Source organism: Perca fluviatilis, chromosome 5 (assembly GCF_010015445.1).
Source record: "Perca fluviatilis chromosome 5, GENO_Pfluv_1.0, whole genome shotgun sequence".
NCBI classification, from domain to species: domain Eukaryota; kingdom Metazoa; phylum Chordata; class Actinopteri; order Perciformes; family Percidae; genus Perca; species Perca fluviatilis.
The window spans coordinates 6,362,316-6,381,808 of record NC_053116.1 but is presented as its reverse complement, the minus strand read 5'-3'; the positions used below and the strand labels follow the sequence as shown (position 1 = coordinate 6,381,808).

General features: G+C 44.4%; 1 protein-coding gene across 4 annotated transcripts in view; it reads right to left on the bottom strand.

Annotated features, from left to right (window-relative positions):
• Positions 1 to 19,493, bottom strand: part of rgs19 (regulator of G protein signaling 19) — a 47,395-nt gene that overhangs the window by 11,694 nt on the left and 16,208 nt on the right. Inside the window, exon 1 of one of the 4 annotated variants that reach the window (XM_039801481.1) lies at positions 16,762 to 16,935. The exons of the other annotated variants lie outside the window; for them this stretch is intronic. The gene's annotated coding sequence lies outside the window, so the exon portion shown is untranslated. Of the gene's footprint in view, positions 1 to 16,761; positions 16,936 to 19,493 lie in introns of those variants that run through there. 4 annotated transcript variants of the gene reach the window in all.

The following is a 19,493-nucleotide window of genomic DNA, read 5'->3' as shown; positions in this document are numbered from 1 at the left end:
GAGAGAGAGAGAGAGAGAGAGAGAGAGAGACACCATGTAGAATAGAGGAAGTGAAAGAGAGCGGGTATGGAGACAGACCGGGCAATGTGATGCATCATGTGATTGAGCTGTGATAACACACAAACACACACACACACACACACACACACACACAGATTCAATTTGTAATCTCGGGACGTATGGGCCAGGAAGAGTTATGAAACATGTCGGCCATCCTGCACAGGCGCAAACAGTAACACAAGTATGAGCACATAGTGTACATCACTAGGTCCTGTGGACAGCAAATATACACACATACATAACGAAAAAGCACACAAAGAGACATGCATACACACACATACAGGCGCATTCAGATTAGCAGTAAGCCAACACAAACACACACACACACAAGAAAAGTAAGCTTACTTTTCTTTGTACATCTGAATGCGCCTTTATGTGTGTGTATGCATATGCATTGTGTGTGTGTGTGTGTGTGTGTGTGTGCAGATAATTCCATGTCGATGCTATCATCATTAGATTGGGTGCATTTGTTATTTATCCATTTCTCTAAAATGATGAGACTACAGCGCAGCTAACATCAGCCTCCAACTGTCCACACACTGTGTGTGTGTGTGTGTGTGTGTGTGTGTGTGTGTGTGTGTGTGTGTGTGTGTGTGTGTGTGTGTGTGTGTGTTTGACGCCAACATTCCAGAGAGCGGGTGAATGTGGCAGAAGGGTCGGTGATGCTGGTAACACTGTGGATTAGTGAATGGAAGCAGTAACCTGCATGCTTTTCATGTTGTGCTGCCTGACTGATAAAACACAGGAGTCAGACAAAAGATCCACACACCATATAAGCTACCAGCTTATTTTTTAATTGCGCAACGTTTGGCTCTGACAGAGATCTTTGTCAAATTCCCATCACACAGCAGAACAAGCCATTTATAGACACAGCCACATTCATCACTCAGGTGATTGCGATCTGCATGATTGAGGGTCGATCTACTCTCGAGCCGAACCAATCGGAGCAGAGCTCAATGACATGTGTCTCCCACATGTGATACTCTCACATGGGGGAACAGAGCATGCCTCTGAGAAAAGGAACTAGAGACATCAGGGCATGCATTAAATGCAACACAGCAGAAGTTGAGTCAAATATACATCGTAAATCACCAACGCCACTTGTTTACTTCCTTTGACAAACTGATGTCTTTCCATCTGCATGCATTCATGTTCCAGAAATGCTTGTCACTAACTTATAGCTGCTCCCTGCTATGCCCCTTTATGCCCCGCAACACCCTACTACACCCTGCTGTGCCCCGCAACGCCCTACTACACCCTGCTGTGCCCCGCAACGCCCTACTACACCCTGCTGTGCCCCGCAACGCCCTACTACACCCTGCTGTGCCCCGCTACGCCCTACTAGGCTCTGCAACGCTCTGCTACACAACTACAACTACTATTTCTAGTCATAGTTCCCAGGGGTGGGAATCACCACAGGCCTCACGATACGATATCATCACGATACTTATGTCACGATACAATATTATTGCGATTTTAAAGATATTGCAATATTCTGCGATATATTGCAATTTATTACCTTTTTTCCAACTTCAAATTTTTCCAAATTTCAAATTATGTACCCAAAAGAAAACTGTCAACATCTGTTTTGTCTAAAAAGATCCATGTCTCTGTTTGTTCATCTCATTTCAATTGTATTGCTGCAAAATGGGATTGTCAAGCAGACCAACCCATATATAATAAAAGATCGATACTTGGCGTCGGTGTATCGATACAGTATTGCCACGGAAAATATTGCGATACTATGCTGTATTGATTTTTTCCCCCACCCCTAATGGTTCCATTATCTTTATTATTACCATAACCGCCACTGTTCATTCCAACTGCTATAATTATTCTGAATCATATTTCTCTATATCTGTATCAGTGTCTGCGTCCAAACCGCCAGCGACAGATGCCGCCCACAAAGAGTCAGAGTCCGTTCGAGGTTTCTGCCTAAAAGGAAGTTTTTCCTCGCCATTGTTGCACCAAATGCTTGCTCGCGGGGAATTGTTGGGTCTTTGTAAATTTATAGCGCGTGGTCTAGACCTACTCTATCTGTAAAGTGCCTTGAAATAACTGTTATGATTTGATACTATAAATAAAATGTAATTGAATTACGACAATTGAAATGAAGCCCTGTATACTGAAACCATGGATGCCTTATCAGATCTGAATACTGTGCTTCAAGATGGTTCCCATTTAATTCAATGAAAGGTTCTGGCTCGGTGCATATGCTGTCAACGCATACAATGATTTTCTAGGCTTCGGAAAAGTTTGACAAACTTCTTACCCCAGTTTTTGTTCGAGGTGTCCTTTCAACAGTCTCACAGATGATTCTTCTATAGCGGAGGTCTACGGGGAATACTTTTTTAAAGCTGCAGTGCCGCGGTTGGCCAATGGGACAGCTTGGTAGCAAGGCTGATGTATCAGCTCTTACTGTATTACACTTAGTTCCACTCAGGACCCACTGAGTTCCAGAAGCTAGTTAGTCTGATGCTAACTGAAAAAAAAAGGGGGGGGAGGGGGCTTCAGGTCTGTATGGTGACCAGAACACTGCCTGAAGAAAAGAAACCTGACTTAGAAATTTGAGATAAACTGATATTTTTTTCTCTGTTAATGTGTGTTTGTGCAAGGCAGCCAGCTGTGGTGTGCAGCGAGTGAGTGTACTTACTGCTGAAACACACACGCACACGCACACGCACACACACACACACACAAAATACACAGCCAACCACACACTTTCACACCCACACACTGCACTGATGTCACAGTTTACCTGCACAGTCAGAGCAAAGACAGGAACACTCCCTTCCTCTCTTTAATCACCTGCCACATCTTTTATAACACACAGCTATCACGTTTCTGCCTGTGTGTGCATGTGTGTGTGTGTGTGTGTTTGCGTGCGTGTGCAAAGGCAAGTTGGTACGAAAAGTGTGTGTAGATTCATGTTTTCTAGAGGTGATGGCTGAACACGAGAAAGTTCATTAGCAGTTTAGTTTAGAAATAGAGAAAGAAAGAAAAGAAAGACAAAGAAAAAGAGATGTCGAAAGAAAAAAACTAATGTGTACATTTCCTTTTGTGCAGATGTCTCACTTCCTCTTGTTCCACGTACATCTCAGTGTGTGTGAGAGTGTGCGTGTGTATTTGTGTTTAACAGGATTGTTGATCTGATTAAACTAGACGACATGTGAAAGCCTAGAAACCACACACACACACACACACACACACACACACACACACACACACACACACACACACACTAATTCACTTCCTTCTCATCTTAACTCCATCTCTGTAAATATTTTTTACATTGGTATTGATATTTTTTTTGGTAAAGTTGACAAAGCACACATGCTTTTTTCCCGCAATGCCCTGCTACACACACACACACACACACACACAGGCCAATGAGGAACTCCAAAGGGAGTATGACACAGGTGAATCAGTTACTTATGTCATTTCCTTCGTCACATTGTTCTGTGGGGAAATTCAAACTAGGAACATTGAAGCTGCCAGGATACCTTTATGTACAGTTTCAGTGCAACGTCTGGGTAACGTAGTGTCTACCTACAGCTGCTTGAGTCTAATTTCACTTGTGGCCAAATGTATGTGATGAGGTGAGCCATGAAGAAATGTTTGCGGTGCTTTCTATTTTAATGTGTAAGAGTTGCACAATCAAGACGGTTTGAAAATGGTCGACGGCGCTGATTCAAGTGTAAGAGTTCAACTGCCATAACTTGAACTTGCCGCAAAAAACCACTGCACAACATTACTTCACCTCAGTGAGTGATTCCTCTCAAATAAATGTTCCACTAGCTTCTCATTCCCATCGGTCTTTCTGGAAACACGTAAAACATGTTCTAAAAATTTTTTCCAAGAAAAGATCATCTCACTTTTTTAACTATTAACTAATATTTTGTCCACCGACACGTTCTTGAAGCCTCATGGGAGCCATTCTAAACGTAAAACCATCAATGAGCTAACTGCATTAGCATCTTAGGCTCATAAGAAGAGCAGAGCTCATCTATTGGTGTAAACAGAACCCATGTTTGGGTTCTCATGCCTACCCAACCTGATCTCACAGAATTCCGTGAAACGAACACGGCCCCTTAACTCATAATCTGTGGCAGTTTCACGGAATCGCAAAAAAATTCCTTGATGGGCCCACGGAAGAATTCTGTGAAACGAACACGGCCCCTTAAGTTAAGGAAAAGGTCGTGGGTGGGCTTACGTTTCCATGACAAGCGGGACAACAACGGGATGGTTGGGTTTAGGAAAAGACGAACAGGACGGTTACGGTTGGGTTTAGGAAACGTGACACACGGGACACGACGGACTCCTGGGTGAAAGTCCTGTGGTTGACCCATCCACCACCCCAACCAACCTCCTTACACAGATTTTCGGGCTTTCATACTACTCGCTACCGTAGTCGCTCCTAATGCTACGTTATCTTCTCATTTACTTTACATTGGCACTGTTTTCCGTGGTGGCCACACGGAAATTTCACACATTCCGTGCCGCCACCACGTAATGCGGTGTTAACAGTTCGTGATTATTTCACGGAATTCTGTGAGACCAGGCTAAAGTCTGACACCATCTCACATCTAAAGTTCAATACTGTCATAATATGTAAAGACTGGGGATCTTGCAGGGTCACACGTTGCAAGACTACAACTAGATTTGTTTTAGAAAATGTAACCAAGCTAGCTAGCTACCGCTAGCGATGGCTGGTAAGTTAAGGGAAAGTTTGCTGATTTTAGGTTCTGCCGTACATGCATATGAATGTCTCCAGTACCCGGAGGTCCGCGTTTATCTGCCGGTAAAACTCCCGTTGGATGACGCACTTCAGAAGGGTTGAACATCGGCAACTTTCCCTCTTTAGCATTTAGCTTAGCCATAGCCATAAACACCACCGGCTCTAGCCGTTTGCTGTTTCCTTTGTGGGGCTGGAGGAAACGCACCCATTGGTTGTTGACATGGTTCACATGATTTAACTTCACTACCAAGACTTAAAACTTAGGATAATATCAAACACGTTTGATTTTGTCTGGACGTCAAGACGGGGAAAAGACTGACTGGGACTGAGTTTAATGACCACCTTACACCCAACGATTGAGAGGGCGGGAGCGCCCCGTCTCTTCAAGACTCTCAGGATTTCATTTCCGATTTCATGACGCGTTTGAAAAAGTAATTTGGTGTAAAGTCGGCATTAATTGCTTGATCATGTCTGATAACTTGCAAGCAAAGCATAGCTCGTTAGCTCAGCAAGCAAGCAACATGTCGGTAAAGGATATTTGCCGTATGTGTAACGAGAATTTACAAATAAAAGGCACCATTTTCCGGTTTTCAGGTTCCCGGTCCACATTCCAAAAGAAGGATCCAAGAGAAAAAAGCATTAGCGAGCAGCTAACAGAATTAGGGCTACCGCTGTCTGAAAATACTGGTTAGCTGATTGGATAAACCATCTGTCTATCACCACCTATGTTGGTGATAGACGCTTCTCGTTGCGTCACACCTAAACCTGCCTCAAAACCAATGCTGATTGGTCGGTCTTTTGGCGAACAGCTCCAAATTTTCTCTATCTCAAGATGCCGGACTGATCTGCGAGTAGAAAACTGGAGCTCGCCAGATCAGGACGGTCTCACGAGGCTACCCCACACCCCCATTCCACAACAAAATCTCTCTCCCAACATCTGCCGTATTACAAAAGCCAAAAAAACTAAAAACCAAACTACAGTATATGACAGTATCATATGCACAGAACAATGGTACCATCCAACAAAGCTACGATACAAAAACAAACAATAATGGTACCTCTGCTGTCACCCTCCAAGACATGTCTCAGTCCTTTCCCCTTCTGGGGTTCACCATTTTGTATTTTATGATACACAACTTTATGTATCATGTCCCACATTTACCCTATGTAGAAGCTCCCCTATGTCTCATTTTAAATTGGTCAAATGGTTTCCAAATACACCCTCATACACCTTCTCATACACCCCCAATTTGTTTTTTAGTGTACATTAATCTCTACATGGGGATACATTGTGCCATATTCTTGATCCAAGCACCAATTGTAGGTTCCTCCATTTTCTTTCAGATTAGAGCTATAGTCCTTTCTGCCTGTAGTATAGTGTAATCAGTACATTTTTATTCTTGGGGTTTCAGATTTAGATACAGTACATTGGATACAGGTGCAGAAATATCATCCTACACTAACATGAGTCTATTAATAAACACATTCAATTATCCAAAAAAACAACCTCTTCTGTAATCACCTTCTCTGTACTGTATTCATTTGATTGCCATCTCTGTGTGCGTTGGCAGCACAGATGGACTCACACACCATGCCAATAAAGCAAGATGAAATTTAAATTCAGGCACTGCCAGGGCTTTTGTGTACTGAATGTACGTCTACCAACACACAAACACACACACACACACACACACACACACACACACACTTGCAGCTGCAGCTAACAGCAGGCTTTAAGTAATTAAGCGCTCATTTTCAGTATTAATCTGAGAGATTTTCATAATCTCACCACCTGATCACCAAAAGCCCTCTGTGAGTGTGACTGTGTGTGCGTGTGATTGTGTGTGTACGTGTGTGACAGAGAGGCGGGGGTCACAATGACCGATCAAGAGACAGAAAGATGAAATGAAAGAGAGAAATAATCAGTGCTTTCCATACATAGATTTATTTGTGGCGGCCTGCCACAACATGAACGTCTACCGACACATTTTCTACTGTATTTTACTATTTAGAAACAAGTCAAATCCTAATTTGTTGTAGAGCTGCACGCAGTACATTGATTCACTCAGCCCCTCCGTGGCCCGCTCTCTCTGTCAGATAAGGGTTAGCTAGCGGGCCCTCCGTCTCCCTCCCTGCCGCTAGAAGACTCCTCCGTGGCAGGAGAGTGTGGGCAGCAGCTCAGGAGACGGACCTTCAGTTACCGGCTGTAGCAACTCAAATTCAGACCATGGAGGGATGGTACCAAGAGGAGGACTGTTCCTCTAGTGCCTCCATCAGAACGTGTCACCTATAAACAGGGGTTAAAGTGGGATCTGGCACGTTGAATGTAACACTTTACTACACAGCACTTAAAGCAAACTCACTTCTACATCTAGCTTACCTGTTGCTCTCGTTATTTCCTACTTCCATTATGACTGGTGTGATATTTGCGTGCCAAATTAATCAGAGCACACAAGGCCAAATTACCTCCTAAGTTACCACATTGCAAAGGTTATTTTTAAATGCAGTCCTACGCAGTCAGTCCACATAAGAACGCACCGCGGCTCCATTCACTTCCAGCTAAATTCACGGAGAACACGGCCTTCGGTCCAAGTTGGGCCAGATGAGTGACAATTTTGTTCGGCTATTTTTCTGTAACAAGTATAGGATAAAGGCGTGTTTGCTGGGTGGGAATTAGCAAGCTAACGTTAGCCATCAGCCACACGGTCCCTGCGCTCCTCTCCCACCGTAGGGAGACTTCTTTGCCGAGAGAACGGATGGCGGCCCTGGAGAGGGACAGTCTGGTTAGCCATCTCCCGGTGTCGGCTATCGTCCGGGAGTGAAGCAGAGGGACCGTAGGCTCTGTTCCGTTCTGCTGCTGCTGATTTAGGCAAACACTGTTTGTTGTGGGTATCATAGCTACGTTTGTATCCTGTTCCCCTTTTTGAATGGTTCTTGATTACCGCTGCCTGCTGGTATGGAGTTATTTTCTTGCATGCAGGCACAGAACGTATGTTGATACTTGGCCGTTGGCTGTAGTCTCTACGGTGTGTTTCAGTGCTAATTTTTGGCCAAGACAAAGGAGACGTAAGCCGACGTGGGCCGACGTGAGGCGACGCCACAGTCGGCCTTCGCCGCAACTAGTTCCTGGCCGTCAGCTTGGTGTGTCGGGGCCTTTAACGTGTCGATCACTACCGAGCCGTTTTGTAACCGGTAGGCTACCGGTAACGTGATCAGATAGTACGCGACTGTCCTGCTGTGAACTCACTCACCACAGACACTTGACTTATCATGGACTCACGGCGGTGTGCTGCTGAGAATGAATGGGGAAAAACTGGAATGGATATTTGTTATTTTAAAGGTCCCATGGCATGAAAATGTCACTTCATGAGGTTTTTACATTAATGAGTTCCCCCAGCCTGCCTATGGTCCCCCAGTGGCTAGAAATGGCGATAGGTGTAAACCGAGCCCTGGGTATCCTGCTCTACCTTTGAGAAAATTAAAGCTCAGATGGGCCAATCAGGAATCTTCTCCTTATGAGGTCATAAGGAGCAAGGTTACCTCCCCTTTCTCTGCTTTGGCCACCCAGAAAATTTGGCTCACCCAGGAGAAAGAGAGAGACATCATGGCGTTCAAACGAAAAAAGTGGCAGTTGGTCAAGAGACTTCGGATACAGTATTAGGGGAACACTAAGGTCTATATAAAAGCATCCAAAAAGCAGCATGTCATGGGACCTTTAAAAGAAAGAGAAACACGGATGTATGACACTGCCAATTCCATTAATTTAGTTGGTAATCGAAGGTGCACTTATCTTCTGCAAATTCTAAATGAATTTCCATTGCTGCGCGGATGACGCCCAGCTCTACCTGTCCACCAAACCTACATCCTCCGTGCCACCTACCTCCCTTTCTGACTGCTTAGCAGAAATCAAATCATGAAATCATGAAAAAAACTGAGGTTCTCCTCATTGGCACCAAATCCACTCCACAAAAACTGACAGTTTCTCTCTCACCATTGACAACTCCTTGGTTTCCCCCTCTCCACAGGTCAAGACTCTGGGGGTCATCCTCGACAGCACACTATCATTCCGAGCACACATAAACAATGTCACTCGGTCTGGATATACATCACGCATTGATTACTGTAATTCCCTGCTCTATGGTCTTCCCTGCAAATCCATACACAAACTTCAACCGGTTCAGAACTCTGCTCCTCCACCAGAACCCCTTCTATTAACCATATCACTCCTGTTCTTCAGCAGCTTCATTGGCTCCCGGGTTGAATACCGCATCGATTACATGATCCTGCTTCTCACCTTCAAGGCCATTCACAACCTCGCTCCTCTCTACCTCACTGATCTCGTTCACATCAACACACCCACCCGTACTCTCAGGTCTTCCATTTCCATACGCCTCACTCAACCCTCCGCCCGTTTGACCACCTTTGGGCTTGGAGCATTCAGCCCCCTGCATCTGGAACTCCCTTCCGCCGAATATCCCCAACGCTGTCTTTCCAGTTTCAAAACTCACCTTTTTGAATGGGCTTATTCTCTTTGATGTAAATGGACAGTTTTTATATAGCGCTTTTCTAGTCTTAACAACTACTCAAAGCGCGTTTACATAGTACAGGAACCATTCACCATTCACACACATTCATACACTGTGGCCGAGGCTGCCGTACAAGGTGCCACCTGCTCATCAGATAAAAATTCACACTCATTTACACTCCGATGCACAACTCAGGGTTTGGTGATACTGAGCTGCCCCCTATACTTTAACCACGCCCACTTACTCAGGCCACGCCCCCTTTCATAACATTTGAACCGTTTAAGGTAGAGTCTTGTGTGAGGTGTCACTGAACTCAGCAGAGAGTTCCTTCTTCATTGGTGATGGTTTGGCCCCATATGCTTAAACCACCCCCCCTTTCATAACTGGTGACCCATTTAAGGTAGAGTCTTGTGTGAGGTGTCATTGAACTCAGCATAGACTTCCTTTTATATTGGTAAAGGTTTGCCCCAACCCCTATGCTTTGGCCACGCCCCCTTTCACAGCTAATGAACTGTATGACGTGGTGTCTTGTGTGAGGTATCATTGAACTCAGCAGGGAGTTCCCTTTTCATTGGTGAAGATTTGCAGTGTCTGAGTGCCGCGCAAATGCATGGTCGCAAGGAGCGGCCTCCGCCAGTGTCCCCGACACGGGCAGAGGCATGAGGGCCCGTCCAACGCTGCTTGCAGCTTTAATTATTATTATTATTATTATTATTATTATTACTTTAACCCTTCTTATCAACAAATATAAAAATCAATAATTGGTTGTTATGGATTTAATGATAATGTTCATGCTGAGGACTCCCAGAACAAAATGTGAACTTTGTAGATTAACAGACAGCATCAGCTGTAGATATAGCAGACAATATATATACAGACAAAGAAAGTTAAAAGCATCTGTAATGGTGATACATGTGCCACCTGCAGCTAACCAGTGCCGTTTTCTGTTTACAGCTGCTGGTGCTTGTCTGTGTGTGTTTGAGGTTTAATGTTTTACACTATAAAATCCTAAAACAGCAATTTTTTTTTTTTTTTTGCTGAATACTGGGAGTACAGAGTTCACTCTGCACTCGGGGTTATCAAGGACACAAGACGCACGCTGAGGAAAGGAGGGGAGCCTCAACACTGTCTTTATTCTGCAAATTAAATGAAATAGCTAAAGTTAAGCTGCAAAGCTTTAAACTTATGTTGTTTATTGTTCTATTGCTGGCTGTTGAATGCTGCTCTGCAAACAACCCTACTGCTTTGATTCAGTCCGCGCATCAGATTAAACCCATTGTTGAACCACCTGCATAGTTTTCATCTGCAGATTTTGCTCTCCGCTTTCTTTGTTTAATCTAAAAAGCAATGTCTTGCCAAACAGCTGAACTGTAAACTGCTATTTTAACATGAAAAATAATTTAAACAAATCGCAGAAAGTGTAAAGTTGAATGGGTTATATAACCATAATAATGGCAATTTCAGGTCAGACTGCTATAACAACAGCATGGCAGGGGTTTGGAGAAAACATCTTGGCGTCGGGACATATGATAGTCTCAAAAAGCATGTATAAGCACACAAAAACAGTTTTCTAGCATACACCCTGTAATTATCTTTTTAGGTTAATCAGTGAAAACCATTCGCAAATGTCTTGTTTTCCAAAAACCCAACGAAGTTGATTGTTCATCATGTACATCAGAGATGCTGGAACCAGACAATATTTGCCATTTTTCTTTGGGAAAAAAACAACTGTAACAATGAATCATCTATTAAAAAATGTTCACTAGTCCCAGCTGTAGTTCCTTGAGTTACCTTCACCGCTGCTTCCATCTATCATAGTAGATTTACACACTTTAAACAGACTTGTGTTTCCAGTGTGTTTCTGCTCTGGTCAGTGTTAACTCTGCTGCTTTGAAGGCTCCGTGACGTCAATCAGAGCTAAATGTGTACAACCCTAGTAATTCTTACAAACAGTACAGGTGGACTTCAGGGGTTTTCCCCGCCCTCATACAGCTTAAGCCCCTGACACACTAACCCGACGGTCGACCGTTGGCAGAAAAGGCAGTCGGACTGATCAGTCGGCTCCCCGAGGTCCAAAAAGTGCCTTAGAACACACCGAAGCGATGCCAACTTGAGCGTGTAATATGTATCCATAACAGCAGGCGACCCTAATCTGTATTGTCGCCCAAAAAAATGAAAACCGGCAGCTGATTGGACGAACATGTCACATGGGTCTGGCTGCTCCCGGATTTTTCAACCGGACATAATGGCGGCCCGTTAAGAATACGATCTCATATTTTACGATTTCTGATAACATTTTAAAAGAGAAATAGGCCATGCAGTTGCTGAATCGGTCTATCAAAGGTCAGTTTAAAAGATCTTCATCAGATTTTGAGAGGCTTAGTCACGCTCATCACGCTCGTCATTTCCGGGTTAGCGCTCCACCAATCAGATTGGTCATGGAGTCCGACTGCCCGCCCTCCGATGCAACAACTCAGGTCGGCCAAAGTGAAGGCCGACAGCTCCTCGGACGGACGACGGCACGGAACACACACCGAACAGACTCGAGTCACTGACCTCGCCAGACTGTCCGACGGCCGATTATCGGGTTGGTGTGTCACTGCCTTTAGGCACACTGCTAAGTGTTTTTGCGCGCTGCCTAAGCACGTTGTCTTCTGTACAGATGCAGGTCGTTGAATGACGGTTTGAGCCGCAGCCCACACGTTAGCCAGTTTGTGATGGATAGAGACAGAGAAAAAGATAGAGCCAGGCGTGTTTGTCTTGCTTGCTACCTGCTGGTTGAAGTGAAGGGGGTTAGCCACGGAGTGCAGGTTTACAAGCCACTCCTTTAAGCGTTGCTTGAGTGATCTTTCTCTCGCCGCGACCTATTTTATACAGTCTATGGCTGCACCCGACAACCACGAAGCTCCATGATGACGCCACCAATGTGCAAATGAGCGTATGCACCTGAGCGCTCTAAAAAAGCCCTAGGGAAAAGCCATGGGTTTTAGTGAGTCACACCCCAGATCCAGTGCAGTTAGACGGAGAAATGTTTTATGGAGAAAAGGAGCTTCAAGCTCCTGCCCTGACATGTTAAACACTGCTAAAGCTTCGCTAATGCACTGTTTAACACACACACACACACACACACACACACACACACACACTTACACACACACACACACACACACACACACACACACACACACAAGTGGGTCTATAAATCCAGCCTAACAGCGCTCTGTTGTGACAGAATCAGGGTTTTTCACCAGAGGGCTGCACCGACAAACCATATCAGCTCCCCAATTCATCTCCCCTCGTCATACGGACGAGCCTGTCTAAACACACACACACACACACACACACACACACACACACAATCAAACTACAACTGCTCACACATGCATTCAAAGTTACAGTACACAAACACACAGTAATGTGCACACAATCACAACATGTCCACTTACAGTCAGACACACACACACACACACAACTACAACCATACAAGCTGCAACACGTCCATTAAGAGTGGATCTCCCTGCACTGAACAAGATGATGTTTCCATCCCATTAACCCTTTAAATGGGGTGTGTGTGTGTGTGTGTGTGTGTGTGTGTGTGTGTGTCCATCAACGGCCACACTTTCTGCTCTACCTGTTCTCTGTTAGTACCTCTGGAAAAGAGCCTGAGCTGAAGTTTTAAAACAGGGGAAACAAACACATAAAACACTCTACCTCTGGGCTTTAGATATTTGATTTGGTCACTTTTTTATTGACCAAATAGAAGTCTTTGATTAATGGAGAAAATCGTAAGATTAGTTAATAAGGACAAGATGTGTTAGCTTCAGCCTTACAATAGCCAGAGTTGTTACTGTTGTGTTACTTTTTTCCATTTTCTCGCAAAGCTGTTCAATCTCAGATGTTTGGAGCATCCAAAACTCCCTGCTGGCATGTTAAGGCGCCGACACACCAAGCCGACAGCCAGGAACTAGTGGCGATGAAGGCCAAGTGTGGCGTTGCCTTGTCTCGTTCAAAAATTAGCACCGGAACACACCACACTACGCTACAGCCGACTACAGGCCAAGTACCACCTCCGTTCCGCGCCTGCGTGAGAGGAAATAACTCTCCATACAAGCAGGCGGCGGTATTCTACTGGTCATTTAACGAGGGAAACCGGATAACGTTGCTCTGATACCCACAACAAGCGGCAGAAACTGACCGAACAGAGCCTACACTCCCCCTGCCAGGGAAGAGCTCACAATAGCCGGGCGTCAACGCTACATCATCTCAGTGGAAAACCAGCCAGTCTACTCATCCATTCCACAGAGCAAAAGCCGACACAAGGTAACATCAACGTCTGCTGCTCTCATCCACCGCGCTGTTCTACACAGCTACGGCATGCTATACTCGGCGAATAGCGATGTTTTACAAACGAGCTGAAGCGAAAGCTGTCGGTTTATAGTCAAACTGTTGATTAGTTTGTTACGAATCTTGACATTTTGACAAGTTCTTGCAAACTCAGCTGCTGCCGGAGACAAACCAGCGGAACCTGCGCATGGCCACTTAATATGCACGTGGATGACGTCATCGGCCACTAATGTCCGCATTCTTTATTCTTTCTCCTCGCTCGGTATTAGCCTTCTGAAAATGTGTCCTCCTGTGTTACCTGGGCTTAGTGAACAGCTCTTTTGCACATTGAGTGTAAAGGTGCCAGAGGCGTGAAGAGGAAGGGGGCGAGAAGATTTACATTTGGGCCACCAAAAATGTCATTTGGCCAACAGAATAAGGGGCTTGGTGGCCCACGCGGCCAGTGCTTCAAAATATCAGCATCTATCTCGGTTATTGTATGCAATTTAGGCAAGTGTTGCTTTTTCTAAAAAAAGGAAACCTTTCTTTTGTATATTTACTATTGCTGTTTACTATAAAGCAAAAGTATTTCTCATCCGATTACTAAAATAATCGATAGCTGCCTGCAGCCCTAGTTGGCGATAAATTAAATGGTTGACAACTAATCGATTAATCTGTGCAGCTCTAATGTATTGTAAGTGCACGTTCTACCTTATTGTTTAAGTAGAAAGGGGTATCCAAACAAACGATAAACCCAAGAAAGCCAATGCCTGGGCGCCTGGGTAGCTCAGCTGGTAGAGCCCATATAAATAGGTTAATTCCTCAGCGCAGAGGTCCAGGGTGATTAAAGGCGAAAATGCCCAAATAATTATCTTAAAAGGTCCCATGGCATGAAAATTTCACTTTATGAGGTTTTTTAACATTAATATGAGTTCCCCCAGCCTGCCTATGGTCCCCCAGTGGCTAGAAATGGTGATAGGTGTAAACCGAGCCCTGGGTATCCTGCTCTGCCTTTGAGAAAATGAAAGATCAGATGGACCAATCAGGAATCTTCTCCTTATGAGGTCATAAGGAGAAAGGTTACCTCCCCTTTCTCTGCTTTGCCCGCCCAGAGAATTTGGCCCGCCCATGAGAGAGAGACATCATGGCTTTCAAACGAGCAAAGTGGCAGTTGGTCAAGGCCACACCCCCACCCTCCACCTTGCCCCCCCTCTCCTCCTCAATAGCTACAGACACAGAAATGGCACATCCTAAGGAAAGCTCATTGTGGGACTGGCTCTAGTGGCTGTAATTCTGCACCAAGGCTGAATTTCTGGAAAGAGACTTCAGATACAGTATTAGGGGACCACTAAGGTCTATATAAAAGAGACTTCAGATACAGTATTAGGGGACCACTAAGGTCTATATGAAAGAGACTTCAGATACAGTATTAGGGGACCACTAAGGTCTATATAAAAGAGACTTCAGATACAGTATTAGGGGACCACTAAGGTCTATATAAAAGAGACTTCAGATACAGTATTAGGGGACCACTAAGGTCTATATAAAAGAGACTTCAGATTAGAGATGGTCCGATACCACTTTTTTGCTTCCCGATACCGATTCCGATACCTGAACTTGCGTATCGGCCGATACCGAGTACCGATCCGATACCAGTGAGTCATATATTTCATTATGTTTTAACATCTGTATACTACTATCTCTGTATGGATGTGATATGATTTCTTTCTTTGTTGTCGGTCTGGCTCAGATTAAACTCTTTGTGAAACATGAACAAACGCAAACAAGGAATGCCCCAGAACTTCTTTCTTTTATAGTTATAATGAAAAGAACATAAATAAACTACTTTAACGTAGATTTTCTTTAGGGTTTCATTACGCGGGTATCGGATCGGTGCATAAACTCCAGTACTTCCCGATACCGATACCAGCGTTTTAGGCAGTATCGGAGCCGATACCGATACTGGTATCGGTATCGGAACATCTCTACTTCAGATACAGTATTAGGGGACCACTAAGGTCTATATAAAAGAGACTTCAGATACAGTAATAGGGGACCACTAAGGTCTATATAAAAGAGACTTCAGATACAGTATTAGGGGACCACTAAGGTCTATATAAAAGAGACTTCAGATACAGTATTAGGGGACCACTAAGGTCTATATAAAAGAGACTTCAGATACAGTATTAGGGGACCACTAAGGCCTATATAAAAAAAAGACTTCAGATACAGTATTAGGGGACCACTAAGGTCTATATAAAAAGACTTCAGATACAGTATTAGGGGACCACTAAGGTCTATATAAAAGAGACTTCAGATACAGTATTAGGGGACCACTAAGGCCTATATAAAAGAGACTTCAGATACAGTATTAGGGGACCACTAAGGCCTATATAAAAGAGACTTCAGATACAGTATTAGGGGACCACTAAGGTCTATATAAAAGAGACTTCAGATATAGTATTAGGGGACCACTAAGGTCTATATAAAAGAGACTTCAGATACAGTATTAGGGGACCACTAAGGTCTATATAAAAGAGTCTTCAGATACAGTATTAGGGGACCACTAAGGCCTATATAAAAGATACTTCAGATACAGTATTAGGGGACCACTAAGGTCTATATAAAAGCATCCAAAGAGCACCATGTCATGGGACCTTTAAAAAAAGAAAGAAAAGAAAGCAGATGCCTGCCCGCAAAGTGTGAAATCCAACGTATAAAATATGCAGGTTATTTCTTGTTTTTTAGGCAACGTCCCCGGGATGTCCACTTCACAGGAACTGAGACAAGCAGCCTTGTTTAAAGTTTGATGACGATGCATTTTCACGTTCATCTCTAGCATTTCCTCAGAGAGACAACAGAGAACGGGCGCTGGTAAATCACCTAGATTTTCAGAAATGAAGTGAAATCCACACTCATAGCCACTTCACGAGCAGCCAGAGAGGGAAATCAAACCACTGACCCCGGTACTGCCTTGCTTTACCTGTTGAGCTATAAAGGCACAACTTGTAAGAGCGTACAAAACAAGCAAACCCTGTTCAGTAAGTGGCACGTTAAACTGGCAGCACACAGAAAGCACTCAGCAGCAGCAGCAGCAGCAGCGGCAGCGCTCACCAGAGACGAGACGATTCAATGGTGGATCCACGACGGACGACTGAGTGAAAGAACAAACGGCTCCTTCTCTTTCTCTCGCTCGGCGGCTAATAGCCGCGACGTTTCCATCAATCAAACACGCCTTCACTCCAGCAAAGGAGGAAGAGAGAGACGAAAGGCAGTTCAATGCAACAGGAAAAGATGGGGAGAGAGAGAGAGAGAGAGAGAGAGAGAGAGAGAGACAGAGAGAGAGAGAGAGAAGCAGGAAACAGAGTCAGAGGTATTGTGACACACGGGGTTTCTTGGTTTCTTTCTGAAACTTGATGAATCAGACCTGGTGTCCACACACACACACACGCACACGCGCACACAGGCACCCTACATGGTTGCGTGGGCTTATTCATGCCCTGATGGCTTAAAGGGAAATTCTGCTAAACCCAACGTTTACATTCCGTCTTCCTCTAAACTTGGACACCACTTGAGTCCAGTCTAGACTTGTCAACTCAATCTCACTTTTTCACACCGCCACCAAACTTTACAAATCGGACTACATGTCCCCTCGAGCTGCATAAATGCCCCAGGCATCCAAGGAGGAGATATAGGAACGTGTCTTCCCAGCTCTGCACCATTACATAGCCGTAAGTAGGCAGCGCATACTGTCGGTCCGGGCCTGGTTCTCATGGTTTGGGCATCTCAACTTTGACGGATGCCGGAGAGCTCCGCAGCAATTCAGCACAGGGCAGATTGTGCGGAACAGAAAGTCAAGCACAGAAACAAAATAAAACATTGGGTTAAATTTTCTAAATAAAATACACCATGCTCACGGCGGATCATATTTCCCTGCACTTAGACCTTGAAAACGTCATAATGGGCGGAGTCAGGCCTGAAGTCAAGTTTGTGGTTCTGATTTGTAGAAACTACATCCTGTTATATCACGCGATCAGGCGTGAATTCGCGAGATCTCGTGAGTCCTCGTGACTTCAGCTGTCAGTCATGGCCGCAGCCGCTCCGAAACATCCCGGACTACAAATCCTATCCTACAGACTACAGAAAGAAATCTCTGTTTGGTACAGATCCTCGCAAATATCACACTATAATCATTTCAAGTTTTATGTTTTTCAATGAAAATGTGAACGATACCAAAATGATCACCTCCGATATCGTGACTCATGTCGCAATCCCGATATCTAATGAAAATAACCGCAATGAGATATTTTTCCTCATATTGTGCAGCCGTAGTGTCCACATACCTTTGGTCCGTACGTAGTGTATGTGTGAAGGTCTGTGAACACTTTGCTGTATGAACTTACTACTCAAACTACTGTCGCGGGAACAGCCATCTATACTCACAATCCATACAGAGGGTTTCCCCCTCCCCCGTGTATCATAGCTCAGGCTGGGTTGCCCCACGTAACGGAAGGACAAAGTGTACTTCATAACCAGCGTGTATGTAGTTCCTTTAACAGTATCCTTGCATGAAGAAACATTTAAATGAAGCAGAATAGGAAAGATGAGAGAGGGAGGGAGAGAGAGAGGAAGAGAGAGAAAGAGAGAGGGGAGTGGGGGGGGAACAGGGCGACAGTGAGTTGAGAGAGTGAAGGAATTTGGTGGGAAGAAAACCTAGAGAAGGAGAGAGGGGGACATGAAGAGTGGAAGTGGCTGAGAGGCAGAGATAGTGAGGGAGAGGGAATGGGTGGAATGGGGGAGAGCGAGATAAAAAGACAAGGGAGAGAGAATGAGAGATAAGAAAACAAGTTAAGGAGAGACTGCGAGATAAGAAGGTAAGGGACAGAGTGCGAGATAAGAAGGTAAGGGAGAGAGTGCGAGATAAGAAAACAAGTAAGGGAGAGAGTGGGGGATAAGAAAACAAGTAAGGGAGAGAGTGAGAGATAAGAAAGGTAAGGAAGAGAGTGAGAGATAAGAAAACAAGTAAGGGAGAGAGTGAGAGATAAGAAAACAAGGGAGAGAGTGAGAGATAAGAAAGGTAAGGAAGAGAGTGAGAGATAAGACAACAAGGGAGAGAGTGAGAGATAAGTAAGGTAAGGGAGAGACTGAGAGATACTAAAGGTAAGGGAGAGAGTGAAAGATAAGAAAGGTAAGGAAGAGAGTGAGAGATAAGAAAACAAGGGAGAGAGGGAGAGATAAGAAAGGTAAGGAAGAGAGTGAGAGATAAGAAAACAAGGGAGAGAGTGAGAGATAAGTAAGGTAAGGGAGAGACTGAGAGATACTAAAGGTAAGGGAGAGAGTGAGAGATAAGAAAGGTAAGGAAGAAAGTGAGAGATAAGAAAACAAGTAAGGGAGAGAGAAAGATAAGAAAGGTAAGGAAGAGAGTGAGAGATAAGAAAACAAGGGAGAGAGTGAGAGATAAGTAAGGTAAGGGAAAGAGTGAGAGATACTAAAGGTAAGGGAGAGAGTGAGAGATAAGAAAGGTAAGGGAGAGAGTGAGAGATAAGAAAGGTAAGGGAGAGAGTGAGAGATAAGAAGGTAACGGAGAGAGTGAGATAAGAAGTAAAGGGAGAGAGTGAGAGATAAGAAGGGTAAGGGAGAGAGTGAGAGATAAGAAAGGTAAGGAAGAGAGTGAGAGATAAGAAAACAAGTAAGGGAGAGAGTGAGAGATAAGTAAACAAGAGAGAAAGTGAGAGATAAGTAAGGTAACGGAGAGTGAGATAAGAAAGGTAAGGGAGAGAGTGAGAGATAAGAAAACAAGGGAGAGAGTGAGAGAAAAGTAAGGTAAGGGAGAGACAGAGATACTA